Source organism: Rhipicephalus microplus, chromosome 1 (assembly GCF_043290135.1).
Source record: "Rhipicephalus microplus isolate Deutch F79 chromosome 1, USDA_Rmic, whole genome shotgun sequence".
NCBI classification, from domain to species: domain Eukaryota; kingdom Metazoa; phylum Arthropoda; class Arachnida; order Ixodida; family Ixodidae; genus Rhipicephalus; species Rhipicephalus microplus.
Window position 1 is genome coordinate 44,142,970 of NC_134700.1, and position 17,201 is coordinate 44,160,170.

A 17,201-nucleotide genomic window follows, 5' to 3' on the forward strand; every position below is an offset into this window, starting at 1 on the left:
GTGCAGCATTCGTAAACGCCCGCCGCTCTACCGCTACTTTTGAGAGTTGCGGAAAAGCTCGCCGCCTGTCAATGGAGCGCGGGCGGTTTGGGGTGGCTGAGTTCGATATATCCATTATATGTCAAACTTTGTTCGAAATAAAAAATCAATAATGCATGCGATTTCCCGCGTGATATAGGAACCGTTCGATATAGGCAATAATTCGATATATCCGTGTTCAATATATTCAGGTTTGACTGTAGAATCCTCATCGGATTGACCGACAATGCGGAATGCGACATCTGCTGCACCAAAGAAGACATCGACCATCTGATATGCCACTGCCCTCAACTCTGAAAGACAGAAGCTTTTGGACGCATTGCGACAATTGGACGATCGGCCACTCTCTGTGCAGATGCTACTGGAACACCGTCATCGCCTTTCGAAGGCTCAAAAAGCAGTCAAAGCTGTCTTGTGCTTTTTGAGGACGACAGGCCTACGTGACCACCTTTAACTTTAGTGTAGTGCCGCCGCTGCATACGCGCCAGCCGATTGACTGACAATCCTCCTTTTTTGTTTTTTCTCTCTCTTTCTCTTCTCTTTCCTCTCTCTCTCATCTTTATGCCCCCTTCCCATTACCCCAGCGTAGGGTAGCAAACCGGGCATGTGCCTGGTTAACCTCCCTGCCTTCCCTCTTGTTGTTTATCCCCCCCCCCCCCCCCTCAGCAAGTGCTGAGGACTAATGCAAGTACACTCGAGCCTTGTTATAACAAAGTTGAAGTGGAGCCACAATTACTTTGTTATATCCATTATTTCGTTATAATGATTATAACAGTTTGTGGCAATGTATGCTCAGATGGGCGCACACCTATAAGCATGCAAAGAAGGAATCCTCATCCTTTTTATCACTATTCCGATAAAAATGAGACCTGGCAAGCTACTGAAGAGGCACTTACGAACTTGCTCTCTAGTAGCCTAGGCGCCGAGTTCGACCCGAATGCAGTAGAAAAGGCCCATCGTTTAGGTGGTCCATATATACGCGAGAAAACTCGACCAGTGATAGTAAAATTTGCAAGCCTTAAAGCAAAAGAACTTGTGCTGGCACGTCGATCGAAGCTGAGAAGTCATAAAGTCTCTGTATCGGAGGACTACTGTCAGGCTACAAGAACAGCGCGCAAGATGCTGCACAATTATGCAAAATCATTGCCTGGCTGACCCGCTTTTCAGCTTCGTTACGACAAGCTCGTTGTTAACCACAGAAACTATTGTTATGATGCTTCCGCGGGCATTGTTCGCGAGACTACTGCGCATTCTCGCAGTAATGGCAGCGAATCCCGCATCGAAAATGGGGCGCACTCAACTTCTGATCACAGCCATGACCTTCACGCACGTTTATTGCCTGATGCCGCACTTTTGTCCCGTGCGCGGACATCTAATGCCTCCTCATAACAATCAGCAAGGGGAAGTGGCAGTATCGTATCACGTCCTATTTCGGTGCTCTACACGAACATCCGTAGTATAATGGGAAAGCGGGACGCTTTTGACGCTTTTATCGATTCTTGTGAAGCCGACGTGATTGCCGTGACCGAGACTTGGTTGAATGCTCATGTTTGCGATAACGAAATTTTTACTACTTCCAAATCGTGGAACATTTACCGCCGTGATAGAGATGGAAGACAAGGTGGTGGCACTTTGCTTGCCATTTCGAAGCGTTTCAAGTCCTTTCTTATAAACGTGACGTCTACATTGGAAGTGATATGGTGCGGGTTGGTTGTGAATAATAAAACGCTTGTTCTTGGCGTCTGTTACCGCCCTCCAGATACAGACATCAGCTTTGTTCAGGAGTTTCACGATAACATTAATGAAATTACAATGCGGTACCCATCTTCTTCGATAACTATTCTCGGTGACTTCAACTATCCTACCATAATGTGGGCCTCATCGTTACCAGAAGTCGTACCATTTTCTTCAAATGGCCAATGTTTTCTCGATACTTGCAACCTGTTTAATTTTACGCAGATGGTGAATAACCCAACTCGCGTCACCAATTCTTCATCGCACATTCTTGACTTGATTCTTACAACAATGCCCGACAACATTCATGCACTAAACTCACTTCCTGGTCTCAGCGATCACTGTCTGCTACATTTTTACATACGCAACAGCATGCCAACTGCTACTAAGAAACGCAAGGTTATCTATAACTACAATGCTGCAAACTTTGAGGCAATCAACAACGAACTCTCTCTATTTTACGACACTTATTTACATGACTTTGATAATAGAACCGTGCAGGAAAACTGGGATCTGTTTGTTAACAAAATCTACGAACTTACTCGTACCTTTGTTCCCTTAAAGTCTATACCTGTGAGCTCTTGCTCACCCTGGTACAATACATACCTAAAGCGACTTTCTAACAAAAAGAAACGCTTGTTTCGTGCTGCGAAACTCCAGAGTACGGAGAAACGCTGGCGCTCCTACGAGAGTGCTGCGCGAGTTTACTCGTCAGCAGTTTCGGATGCTAAGGCTAACTTTCTATCTAACACTCTGCCATCAATGCTTGTAAGCAACCCTAGAAAGTTTTGGAAAACTATTACAAATACCAACGACAGTGAAATCGTACTTGTTGACTCGGACGGCCTTCCCGTATTTTCCGAGATGTGTGCAGCACGCCTGAACGAAAATTTTGTCCGGAACTTTTCAGGGTCGTCTACTTCTGCTACCGTCTCTTTACCAGCGCGCAACTATCCATCAACGTCCGTTATAGTGACTGAGGCCCATGGAATTGTAAAACTAATTGAATCGCTCAGAATATCCTCTGCTTGTGGTGTTGACAACATAAACGCAAGAATCCTTAAAGAAACTAAGCATGCCTCATCTATGTTCCTGTGTAAAATATTCCAACAGTCTTTGAATGAAGGTGTGGTGCCACGCGTTTGGAAAGAGGCAAAGGTGGTTCCGCTACACAAATCAGGAAACAAGCATTCTGTTACTAATTACCCACCTATTTCACTTACTTCTATACCATGCAAACTTTTGGAGCACATAATTTTCTCTTACTTGGTCAACTTTCTAGAATCAAAATCGTTCTTTAGCACGTCACAGCATGGATTTAGGAAGTCATTCTCATGTGAAACACAGTTGCTTTGTTTTACCCATTCGTTACATATCATTCTAGATCGGAGTTCACTGGTCGACTGCATCTTTTTAGACTTTTCGAAGGCTTTTGACAAGATTAATCATCACCTACTACTATATAAGCTTAGGACCCTTAATATTGATGGCGGCATTCTTGCTTGGATCGAGTTTTTCTTAATTAATCGCTCACAATTCGTTGTTGCTAACAACTACAGCTCACCCTCTTCTCCCGTTACTTCTGGTGTGCCCCAGGGTTCTGTGTTGGGCCCTTTACTATTCCTTATTTATATTAACGATTTACCCGATGTTGTAACTTCTTCGATTCACCTTTTCGCCGATGACTGCGTTGTTTACCGAGAAATCTCATCTAACTCTGACGCTAGTTCTTTGCAAAGTGACATTAATAATATTGCCACCTGGTGTAGAACTTGGCACATGGACCTCAACACTAACAAATGTAAAGTTTTACGTATCTCACGAACTACCGGACCCCCTGTTAACTACATCTTAAATGACGTTGATCTAGAGTCTGTAACTTCGTATAAATACTTGGGGATTCATATAACATCTGACTTGAACTGGAAACATCATATTACCTATGTTATTAACAATAGCAACCGTATGCTAGGGTACCTACGACGCAACTTTAGCCGTGCCCCTCAAGCCGTGAAACTAACCATGTATAAAACACTAGTTCGTCCAAAACTTGAATATGCATGCTCCATTTGGGATCCTTTTCAACTGAACTTGACTCACTCGCTTGAAATGGTACAGAATAACGCAGCACGCTTCATTCTATCTAACTACCATCGCACTAGCAGTATTACGTCAATGAAACAGAGCCTTTCACTACAGTCACTTGAATCACGTCGCAAAGCATCTCGTCTCATACTTTTTCACAAGATAATCAATCATCCACTTTTGAAAGCTCAGTTCATTACCACTCCTGCCTATTGCTCAGCTCGTTTAGATCATCAACATAAGGTACACGTCATTAGCTGCCGCACTAACACTTTTCATCATTCCTTCGTCCCACGCACATCCAACGACTGGAACCACCTTCCCTCAGACATGGTTTCCATTTAGAGTCACGACTTGTTCTCATCTACAGTACAGAATTACTTACGTGATGACACGTGAAGTGTATATTGTACATATATATTTTTGTACTCTGTTTGCCCCATTCTGATTATACTTACACGTACATTCATTGTACTGCCTAACATCGAATTTTCATGTTTTGTAATTTTTATAATTTTGATGTTACTATGTTTGCTCTTGGTTATAGTTTTTTTTTCTGTACCCCACTCCCCTCTGTAAAGCTATGTGCGATTGAGGGTAAAATAAATGAAATGAAATGAAATGAAATGAAACCGCCTGACAGCCCGATGTACCGCTATGTGACCATGCGTGTGATGAAAAATGAACACAGTCGAATCTCATTATTGCGAACACGCTTAGTAAGAAATTCCAGTTAATTCGAACTCATGCTGAGGTCCCATCAAAGCTATGTGTATTCCAATGGGCAAAAACGCCCTGTAATTTTAACACGCAAGCACTTGTGACAGTTAATTCGAACATACGGCGCTCCCAAAATGCTCTCAGCACCGTGCCCAATCCCGCGGCGCCACCCCTCAACAGTGCGCGTGAAGAAGGAAAAGAAGAAAAGGAAAGAAGACTTTGGTGGATTGTTTGCTCTCTCTCAAATGCCGGTCTGCAACAGGCTTGTGCCACGCTTCGCCCTTTTCCGCCTTTGCACGTAAAGACCCTTCTCCTTCCAAGGCCGTGCGCGGAGAGAGAGAGGAAAAAATTTAACTGTTGTGGATAACTGTTCTTCTTCAAAATACCCAAAAAATACTAAGAATTTTTCTAGATTTTTACGTAAACTCCTTTCTCGGTACTGAGGGTAGCAGCGGAGACGCAGCCGTTGCCGTCGTCTTTAAGGCGTGTAAGTGGACAAGATGTGCTCCGGGAGCCTTCTTGTAGTTAGGAGAAGCCCTGTAGCCAGCGCCAGCACACTCCACTCCAGCGAAAGTGGACCATGCACGTAACCAAAGCAGCATTAAGATTGTGCATAAAGACCGACAGCTACGTTCTTGTGACAGAGAAGACAACTTGAGGATGTATACAAAAAAACCCATGAACGGCTGCGGATGTCTAAGGCTGACCCAAAACACCATCGCCATAAAACTTGAAGCTGAGGTGCTGTCATCTTCAAACTCCAAGCTCATCCTCACTCAATTCAGGTGGGGTAACAAGAGAGGTTTGACGAGCGCATGAGTTTTGCAGCGCTGGTGCGTACCCATGTGCGCGTGACGACATAGGAGTGACTAGTGACCCTAGATGCAACCCTGTGTCCGATATAACAATGCAAGCAAAATTAAAGTTACTGAAAAGTGTCATAGAGGGCCACTTCGACACTTTAAACACGTGGCAGACTTTTGCAAATATTTTTTGTAAAACAAATTTTTCCTGAATCTTAGGAACAGCTCTCTATTGAATATCTGGCATATTAGTATGGCAATTATTACTGTTTAACATTGTCAAATTGCGAAGCTGACACTTTAATTTGATATTCGGCTTGCAAAGGTTCTTTTTAAGCTTGTTCGAATAGTGAATTTTTGGTTTGAAGCGAATAGTGATTTTGGTTGAATAATTTCGCATCAAATTCGAATGGTAGGTATGACATATTAAAAAAAAGAACATTTATCATGACCCAACTAACCTGCACAACATTTCTTTTGAATTGAAATAGGGGTTCTATGCAAATGCCATTTATTTTTTCATTCGAAAAAAGTCAAAACAATATTGAGTAGTAGTAGTAGGATGCGAGTGATAGCCTGCAAGACACTATATGTTTTAAAATTTATTATACTTAGATCATATAAGCCATCATAATAAGCTTCATAAAATGAAAAATTGATTTGAGGGTAACATATTCCTTTAAAGGGGCCCTGCTACACTTTTTCAAGTAGCCATGGAGCCAGTAAACATGCTTGTTACCTCACAAATTTACTGCCACAAAGTTTCTAGAATCAGTTCAGTACGAGCAGAGTTCCAAAAATTTGTCGCACGCTGCAATTGCATTTTCTTGTCTTGTCTTAATAAAATAGCTGGAAGCTATGTAGGGAGGAATGGCACAGCGAAAGAAAATACTCCACACGCACCTTACGACCTTGAGCACCTTTTTTTTTCTTCGAATATGCGGCTTTTCAGTACAATTGCAAATGTATTCGTGGACAACCGGCGGCCTTAGTAACGAGGAGCGCATCACGCTCAAATCAGCCAATGCCTGTGACCAGAGCCGTATATTTCTTCTTGGCTGTGACAAGTGATTTTTGAGCTCGTAGTGTTATTTGCTGAGGAAAGAAAGCAGTTTTGAAATTTTATTGTGAACTACAGGCCATGTGCTGCGCTAGAGTATTTGCCTCGTGTGTTTTCGGTAGCCTCGACTACCAATCGGCAGCGTTTTCTGACAATGTTCAATTAGTGTTGCAGGGCCCCTTTAAATTTGAAGGGGGGCTTCACGGCAAAGCAAATTTTCTTTAAGTAAGCTAACGTGCTTGCTTGAACGAGTTGCTACGACATGATTCACATAAAAAACACCACCAATTACGAGGGACAAGAAAAGAAGGAGACAGACAGCAGCACTGACTTACAACAAGATTTATTTGCTGAAACCGCACAATATACACTTGACCAGTATCCGACAAAAAAGGGAAAATACAAATCAAAGAAAACAGCATTCACCTAACACCCGAGTAATCATCGTGATAACGCCCCATGAACAAAATGTGTGCCAACGTTCTGAAGAAAATTAATTCTTTTTGTGATAGAGCAATCGAAGGCCTGCTGACACACGCACTGCCTAGCCTTTCTATTTCTGCAGCCTCATAAATTTCACGTATCAACTGGTCCCGATGACGCCTAATGACAGTACAATGCTGAAAGTCGGGGACACAACTGCAGTCTCGGCAATGAATGCTGAGGTGGCCCAATACTGTAGAAGAGACGTTGTAAGCGTGCTCTTTCAGCCGCTCATTTAAGCACCTGCCTGTTTGGCCGATGTACCACTTGTCGCAGGACAGGGGTAGAGAGTACACCACCCCTTCGATGCATGGAACGTACTTCTTGCGATGCTTGATTTTGCAGCCTTGCTCTTCCCTGGAACCAGGATTCACAGCCTTGCACAACCTAGCCAGCTTTTCTGGGGCAGAAAAAACCAGGTGTACGTCGCACCTGCTGGCCACTTTTTTGAGGTTGTGGGTGATGCCGTGAATATGGGGAATAATGACAAAGCTTCATTTCTCCCGCTCCTTATCCTTTGTACGGACGGGTTCGAGCATTAATCTCTAAGCTCATTCTGATTTGTCGGAGTGTTTTTACTGTTTAGCACTCCTACATTGCAGTGAAACCACCTTTACAAGCAGTAACCTGCGGCTTAATATAAATTTATTCGTTCATTGCGAATACTTCAAAAATATTCTATAATTTAAATTCGAATCAAAGTGAATTCGAATACACAACTATTAGTTTGAATATTCAAAGCATTCGAATATTCACACAAGCTAACTTCTTTTCAATTGAGAATGTCAATGTTACTGTACCATAATCACGAGAAGCACACACTTTTGTCACGCTCGCAAGTGTAGTGCAGTTTTCAAACAATAGACGCACATTCATTCGTGCAAAGGTCTGTCAAAAACCACTATGTTGCTGAAACAGGCAAATTCAAATTGTTTCTAAAAGTTGAGTGCCTGAATTGACTACTAGAAAGTGCTGGGTGCACGAGAAACAAATTTAACAAGCCGAAATCGACGATCCAAAAGCGTCGGTCACCGGTGATAGATTTGAATAGGCGTGGTAACGAAAGAGTTAGGTGAAACTAACAAATTGTACTTTTTGGACACGATATTGTCACGTGACTACAGAACGACCACAACATCTGTTCACAGGAGCAGCACTGGACATCGAGCCGAACCGATTGATTTGTGGGTTTTAACGTCCCAAAACCACCATATGATTATGAGAGACGCCGTAGTGGAGGACTACGGAAATTTTGACCACCTGGGGTTCTTTAACGTGCACCCAAATCTGAGCACACGGGCCTACGACATTTCCGCCTCCATCGGAAATGCAGCCGCCGCAGCCGGGATTTGAACCCGCGACCTGCGGGTCAGCAGCCGAGTACCTTAGCCACTAGACCACCGCGGCGGGGCGATCGAGCCGAACCGAACGTTAGAGCACGAGCACACCAACAGTCCTCTTCTATTTTCACACCATGGCACATACTCGTATCGGCATGGCTAAACCTCGTTTCATGCCTGTGGCATTACCCCCCTTCCAAAAAAAAAGTACCACCCTAATGATCAATGCCGATTAAAAGTTGAAATGAATGCGTACACGCACAAACAAGCATGACGAAGCAGTGTCAGGTGACTCAGGGGTAGTGTGGCTTCATCCGTGACACATGAACAATGTCGGCCTGCAGGGAACATCGAGGACGCCGAGCTGTGTCTTCAAGCAGAATTTCGTGGTTGACATCTGTGAGGCACCGTAGTACTCTATAAGGACCGAAGTAGCGGTGAAGTAACTTTTCCGAGCGGCCCCTTTGGCGAATGGGGATCCACAGCCAGACCAGATCACCGAGTTGGTAAATAACATGGCAATGACGGGAATTGTACCTCTGCGAGTCGATTTGTTGTTGTTTTCAGATCCGCTCAAGTGCAAGCTGGCGGGCCGCGTTGGCAAGCCGGATAAAGTCGTTCGCATCAGAAGGAATATCGGTCATGACAGGCAAGAGCATGGCATCCAGCATCGAATTGCTTCTCAGCCGTGAAGCAACTGGAAGGGAGTGAAACTCCTAGTCTCTTGAACCGCAGTGTTGTAAACGAACGTTACGCATTGCAAAATTTCATCCCAGTTTTTGTGATCGCGGATGACGTACATAGATAGCATGTCAGCGAGCATCTTGTTTAATCTCTCCGTCAGACCATTGGTTTGTGGATGGTATGCGGTCGTTTTGCGGTGAGCTGCTCCACTAAGTCTTGCATCAATTGGGCTGTAAAGGCTGTTCCATGGTCAGTGATAAGAACTGTTGGCGCTCCATGGCGGAGGACGATGTTGTTGATGAAAAAATATGCAATCTCGTTGGCGGTGCCTCGTTGCAGGGCTTTCCTTTCGCAGTACCTCGTTAAATAGTCAGTAGCGACTACGATCCAGCGGTTGCCATCATGTGACTTCGGGAAGGGCCCAAGCAAGTCCATGCCGATTCGTTCAAACGGCTGTGACGGGGGTGCAACAGGCTGCAATAAACCAGCAGGGCGCACAGGTGGGGCTTTACGGCACTGGCAATGATTGCACGTTTTAAAGTAATGCTTGACATCCTGGGTGAGCTTTGGCCAATAGTAGCGAGTCCGAATCCGGGCAAGGGTACGTGCGAACCCTAGGTGGCCGGAGGAAGGCTCGTCGTGACAGGCAGATAAAATGCCAGCACGTAGCCCTGGTGGAACGACGAGGAGGTATTCAGTCGCATAAGGTTCGAAGTTCTTTTTGTAGACGATGTCGTTGCGGAGACAAAATGACCCTGAACGTGCGAATGCCGATGGTGGACTCGAGCTGCGACCTTGAAGGTGTTTGATAAGTTGTTGGATCTCTGAATCATTCCACTGTTGTTGGGCCAAGTCAGATTCACTGACCGCACAAAGAAAATGGCCATCGGTATCATCGTCACGCGATGTCGTCGCGAGGGGAGCGCGCGAAAGGCAATCAGCATCAGTGTGCCTGCGGCCCGACTTGTAGACGACTGTAACATCAAATTCTTGAAGGCACAAGCTCCACCTCCCGAGGCGCCTTGAAGGGTCCTTGAGATTGGCCAGCCAACAGAGGGCATGATGGTCCATAACTACTCTGAATGGACGGCCATACAGATACAGTCGGAACTTCGTTATAGCCCAAATAACAGCAAGGCATTCCTTCTCCATGGTCGAATAGTTAGTTTCCGCAGATGACAGAATGCGACTAGCATAAGCGATGGGACGTTCATCGCCGTCTTGCCACTGGACGAGCACAGCACCAAGACCGATGTTGCTTGCGTCAGTGTGAATTTCGGTGGCGGCTTCTTCATCAAAGTGCCCAAGTAAGGGTTCACTCTGAAGGCATGGTTGAAGCTTGGAAAAAGCGGCTCTCTGCTCTGGACCCCACACAAAAGGTGTATCCTCCTTCGTTAAGCAGGTAAGGGGTTCAGCGGTGTTGGCAAAACTCTGGACAAAGCGGCTGTAGTTGGTGCATAGACCCAAAAACCGGCGCAAATCCCGTTTGTTCGAAGGTGGAGCAAATGCAGCCACGGCCATGGTCGTTTCTGGGTCTGGTCGAATGCCATCGTGATTGACAAGGTGGCTGAGGAACTTTAGTTCTTCGTAGCCGAAATGACACTTCTCCGGTTTTAGCGATAGGCCTGCGGATCGAATAGCGATGAAGATGGACTGAAGTCGTTGTAAATGTTGCTCAAATGTTTTGGAAAAAACAACGACGTCATCTACATACACGAGGCAGCATTCCCACTTCAGACCGCACAGGACGGTGTCCATAATCCTGTGGAACGTTGCCGGTGCAGAGCACAATCCAAATGATAACACTTTGAATTCGTAAAAGCCATCAGGAGTTGTGATTGTTGTTTTTTCCCTGTCACGTTCATCGACCTCGATCTGCCAGTAGCCGCTGCATAAATCCATTGATGAAAAATATCGGGCATGTCGAAGTCGATCCAGAGAATCATCTATGAGTGGGAGAGGGTAGACGTCTCTCTTCATCACTTTGTTGAGCTTCCGGTAATCGACGCAAAATCGAAGAGTGCCGTCTTTCTTTTAACAAGTACGACGGGTGACGCCCATGGACTGTTCGAGGGTTGGATGACGTCGTCGTCGAGCATCTGCTTGAAAACATATTGCCTCTTGTTCTTTTTGCGACACGTGGTAGGCGTGCTGTTGTATAGGCCGTTCGGTAGGGTGCGTAATAATGCGGTGCTTCACGGTTGGGGTCTGCTTGATTTTGGAGGTGGACGCAAAACAGTCACTATACGTGACTACATATCTACATATGTAGTCACGTATATGAATATAGTCATATGAATCATACATATCTGCTGCTGCAGCGCAGAGAATAGCTGGCAATTCACGTCAACTGTACTGGCTAATGCAGTGTCGCCTTCGGCAGCAGTGGCAATCGGAGCGATAGTGGAACATTCTTCGTAATCAATGGCTTCAAAGTTTGCGATCGCTGTTCGCTTTGCCAAGTGTTGGTACTGGCCACCGAAATTCGTGATCAGAAGCTGAGTCCTCCGATGTCTCAGTTGGACGATGGTGCGCACAACACAAATCTGCCGAGCCAGGAGCACCGAGAGGTTAGTTCGCGGTGACCATGAACATGGAAATGTTCATGGTCACCGCAAACTTCTCTGCTTGTACTCAGAGAAGGGGGCCGCTCAAGGGCAAACGTGCATCGCGTGAAACGGCAATGCAGTGCAACAGCGCTTCTTCTAGCTTGGAATGTGCTGCCGTTCAAAGCCTCTTCCTGTGGTCGCCAAACATGTCCCCTTCATACGCTTGCATAATCTGCTCTTCGTTCTACATGTAAGTGCTCAGTGTGCTTTTCTTCGCATTGAACTTTTCTATCACTTTGTTTCGAGATGCTCCCACTTGCAACGCCTTCAATATTTTCACCTTCGCAGCCAAATCCTTTGTTTCATACTTCTCGCTCTTTGCTGCGGTAGTTGGGGGCAGGAGACAGAGGGAAAACCATCAACGGCGTCACTCGTGCAGAGGTCACGCGTGCGCGCACGAAGTAGACAGCATAAACATGCACACACACACACACACACACACACACAAAAAATGCACGGTGATAAAAACAAAATAAAAACCAGCGAACTTTAAAAAAAAAACAGCACACAGTAAGACTGCAGGTGGCACCGATCACGTACAGATAAATATTTTAAAGCACACAATTTAAACCAGTGATTGCAAGTGTAACAGAGACGTGAGATCAGCCACATGTCGACCAGGAAATGTTTCCACGGACCAAAAATGTGAATATATCAGCTTCTTAGTCAGCTAAACCTACTCTATGAGGATGGAGCTTGGCTATACAGCTAACGACCCCGGATACGTATGCATTTGAATGAGGCATATGTAGAAGTGAATGAACTTCTGCGAGAATAAATTTTTCATTCGATGAAGATGACTCTACTTTTTCTGTAGTCCTCCTTGGGGTATGCAAGCTCAAATTTGGCACTCGTGAATATTTGGTCGACATGTGATTCGAGTAAAGGTGTTTTTTTTTTTCCGACGGAATCTGAAAGTTGTCGTAAGATGCGGGGTCAGTGTAAAACTGCGTCGTATAACCAAGGTCTTTAATACATTGTTTCTAAGGGAACTTTGCTGGAACCAAACCGATTCATAGTAAAATGCGCGTTGTCGCGAAACCAGGGGACGTATAATCGAAGTTTCACTGTATTTGTCTTTTGGAAGTTTGGATAGTAAAACTCTAGTGAAAGTTGGATGCGACCAGCATTTTGAAAATATTTAAAATACTGAATATTTGAACACCTCTACGCAAGTTTGAAAATTTTCAAGAGGGGAAGGGGGTTTAGACCTCTCTACTCCCCTGGCTAAACCAGTGTGAATGCCCACAACCAAGGCCGCGCGAGACGCTTTTTCGTCACTGTATTGGGCAAATTCAAAGCATCAACACAGTCTCAACCATACAAAACTTCACCTACTGTATAGAACCACATCATTAGGCACAAATTTTAGAAGAGGCTTACTTGCATTTAGAGAGTTCAACCTTGTATTGTTGCACAAGAATACCTAAATAACAGCACTGCAACTAAACTGTTTCCTGAGAATAAAATTGTCTCTATCTCAGCAAGTGAATTCCCTTCTAAGTTTGTCGGCCTTTTCCAGTTATGTCGAATTTTTCGCACACGAATGACAACTACAGCAGCGCAAGTCAAGAAACAGGTACAGCATAGACTGCTTGTAACATAATTCTTCGGAGTACTGAATATCTGTACTATAAACCAAAACAATACTTTTTAAAGCCTGATTAAGGGGAGACACGGGTCTTTTAGAGCAAAAAATTACCAAAAAATCAATTTTTCAAAATATTTTTTTTTTGAAATCTCGACGTCCAAAAGAATCTATTGCCGGAATATTAACGCGTTCCGATTAGTATTTATTTTGTAATTGCGTTCTAAGGAGACTTTCATGATCACTCTCGCTCGAAAACGCGCCCCCAAAACGGGCAATTTCAATGCCGTCGTCTGCGAAAACCGTTAGCCGCAGCACGGCCATTTTGGAATCATTTGAAAGCTAAATTCTTCAGCAATCCGGTTTTAGCGAGAAAACAACTTTAAGTCTGGCGACTATGGAGCTACACGCCACCGAAAAGGAGGGAATACTCGCACGGCATTGGCGCGTTTATACCACGTGGGGCAAATCCTGCTCTACGATTGGACGACCGAAAATTTTGTCTGCCCGACTGTGTGCAACAATGCGCGACTCCTTGTCACAAATTGTTCGGACGCGACGATGGCTGGCGGGCGACGCAAATTCGCGACAGCTCATGCCTACGGCAAAAAACGCAAGCGTCGGTCTCGGATACCTGAAGCAGCGTCGGGTGAATCGACGGCGACGAGCTCCGCGACATGCGCCAGCGAGTGTACGATATCTACCGAAGCTGCAGCCGCGCAAGCGATGCCTGTGGCCGACGACACGAGGACAACGCGTGTCGATACGCATTTTGTGACAGAAGCGGAAAAAGTGGCAATTGAGCATCGCGCGGAAGAGCAACGACAGAAGCTGTCTTCGTTATCAGCTACCCGCCGAAAGCGGTCGCTTATCGGAGATTCCCCGGAAGCGGGGGGGTCCGGCACCGAGTTTACGCTGCTAAGCCTACCGCTTCTGAACCAACTGCTTCGGTGCGCGAAGTGCGAATTCTGCTCTGGCCCATTGAACGTTTCACGGGGCGACCGTGAGTACGGATTGGCAGTTAGAATAGTGGTGAACTGTGCCGTCTGCGGAGATGTCAGCGCCGGATGGAGCTCGCCGAGAGCAGGGGGGAATGCGACCTGCAACCCTTTCGAAGTGAATGTGCTTGCGGCTCGTGCAGTTATGAGCACGGGCAATGGGCAGACCGTGCTAAACGACATTTTTTCGGCCCTGAACTTGTCTCGTCGTGGAATGCACAACAAAACGTACCAAGACTACGTCAAAACCAAGATGAACCCTGCCGCGATGAACGCATCCGCGGTTATTATGAGCGAGTGCGCAACAGCTGTGAAGGCCATCTATTCTGAACTGAATTTCGGGAACCCCGGCAATATCGCAGTTTCCTATGACGGGACTTGGCTCACTCGTGGCCACTTGTCACACATTTGTGTGGGAACTGTAATAGAACTGTTTTCGGGCTATGTGTTGGACTTTAAAGAACTGTAATAGAACTGTTTTCGGGCTATGTGTTGGACTTTAAAGTTCTCTCGAACTTCTGTTTGGGTTGCGAGATTGGCCCCAAGGACGACGACCCTCGATGCAGTGAGTGGCGAGCTCGGCACAAGTGCCAAAAAAACTCTTCGAGCAAGCCTGGCCAGATGGAGGTGGAGGCTGCCAAAATTCTGTTTCGCCGGTCCCTCGAAAAGCATGGATTCCGCTACACAACGATGTTGTGCGATGGCGATAGCCGCGCTTTCAACAGCCTTCAGGAGGAGCAAGTTTATGGCTTAGTGGCTATCGAAAAGGAGGATTGCGTAAATCATATACATAAAAGGATGGGTGCTGCACTGAGACACCTCCTGCAGAAGAGCAAGGGGGAAGGTCGGCCAAGCCTAAGTGGCAAAGGAAAGCTCACTGCTGAGCTTGTAACGAAGCTTACAAATTATTATGGTTGGGCACTCAAGGCACACCAGGGAAACATCGATGAGATGGAGAATGCTGTCCTTGCCACTTACTATCATGTGACTTCTACTGATGCAAAGCCACAACATTCACGGTGCCCAAAGGGAGAAGACTCATGGTGTGCCCACAACAAGGCAGTGGCAAGGCAGCAGGCTCCTCCTAAGCATCGGTACAACCTCCCGGAATATGTTGCAGAAGCGCTCCTTCCAGTGTACACTCGCCTCTCAGATCGAAAGCTGTTGGAGCGCTGCCAAAGAGGCAAAACTCAAAACTCAAATGAGAGCCTCCATTCAGTGATCTGGTCGCTTGTACCGAAAACCAAGCACGCCTCGCTCTTCACAGTCGAAACTGCTGTTGCGGAAGCGGTTGCTCGGTTCAATGCTGGAAAGAAACGTGCTTCTGAGGCCATTTTGAAGGAGCTGCATTTGAACCAAGGCAACACAGATGTTGAAAGATGTCTGGAAAAGGACCAGCAGCGGCTAGTGGCATGTGACAAAAAGCATACCAGAGCAGAAGACTTCAAGAATGCCATGAAGAAGAGGCGTGTGAAAGAGAGTGATGGTGATTATGAGCCTGGTGGCTTCTAGAGCAAAAAGGGCTCCCATCTGTTGCTTTTTTGACAAGAATTAAACCTATATATAGTCTTCAAACTTCTTTTTGTGTTTTCTCAAAATCAGTTTTTTGCCTATGTGCTATACTGTTGCCCACAGTATCTTTTGATCTAGTGATCAGATTTCAACGATTCTTGTTGCAATTGACAGCTTACGAGTTCCTATACACAATAAGACTACTAAAATTTATATTTAGTCAAGAGAAAAATTTTTATGCGCTGATAAATCTCATGAAAATTCCCATGTTCCCAACCATTATATTACATATGGCAATAACTTTTATAAAAATAGAGCTAAAATTACAGTGATAGTATAGTTGTGATCCTTGATTATTCTAGACTATGTCCATATAAAGTGCTCAAGGATATTTAATGATTAAATTGCAGAATTGGGCAATCCAACTATTCATTATTTATTCAATATCTCTAAAACTACTTGAGATAAAAGAAAACGGATTGCATATATCTTCACAGCAGGTTAAAAGATACGTTGCCTGAAAATTTCATTTGAATACGATAATAAACAAAATTTTTTTAGAACACCCTTAAGAGCAAAACATGACCAAGAGGCAACCCCATCATTCCGACAATCACAGCATGCAATTGGTGCGCAAGTTTGCATCCATTTATATCTGCGATGGCAATATAACGAATGCGAGCAATGAGTGGGTGGGGGGTGTATGCTGCATCGAAAAGTTGCAAATTAACTTCTCGAACCTCCTCATTTATGCATGCTTTGCATATGTCAAATGGCAATTTGAATTTAGCACACATTTGATTTTCAAGGTGCATACGCAATGTCGAAAACAGTGACAACCCCAAACCACCCCTTGAGTGTTGAACATTTTATTTTGCATATTTTTATGTTGTAGGCCCGTGTGCTCAGATTTGGGTGCACGTTAAAGAACCTTAGGTAGTAGAAATTTCTGGAGTCCTCCACTACAGCGTCTCTCATAATCATATAGTGGTTTTGTAACGTTAAAACCCATATGTCAATCAATGAATCAATTTTGCATATTTTTCAGAAAATGGTTACAGCTGAGGCACAGTCAGCCCTAACGGCTTAACTAGTGCTCGTTTTTGCCTGTCCACCCCCAAATAATAACGGTGGACATGGTTTCATAGACATATTTTAAATGTACAAAGATCGAGCTCTTCCATGATATGCCAGTTGACTAGAACCGTAATTACTCGCGTAATCCTCGCACTCGCCTAATTCTCGCACTTCCCACATCGCCCAACAAAAATACGATTTCTTTTTTCCCCGAGTAATTATTGCACCCCCCGAAATTGCCCCATTAATGTCATCTGCTCATTGCAGCCATTGATGACGATAGCCCGCACATCTGGCGCCATCTCTTAAGCATCAAGCGTACTATTATTTCATGGACATTGAATCCAATTCAAGCCAAGCCAAAGTGGCAAGTGCGCGTTACGGCGTGTTTTGTATGTTGGGTTGGTAATCTTGTCACGTTATGGGACGATACTGAAACTACACGGCTGCTTTCAAGTTGAAAGTGATT

General features: G+C 45.1%; 1 protein-coding gene across 5 annotated transcripts in view; it reads right to left on the reverse strand.

Annotated features, from left to right (window-relative positions):
• The window catches only part of lt (vacuolar protein sorting-associated protein light), a 635,043-nt gene that overhangs the window by 209,930 nt on the left and 407,912 nt on the right, over positions 1-17,201 (reverse strand). The window lies entirely within an intron of this gene.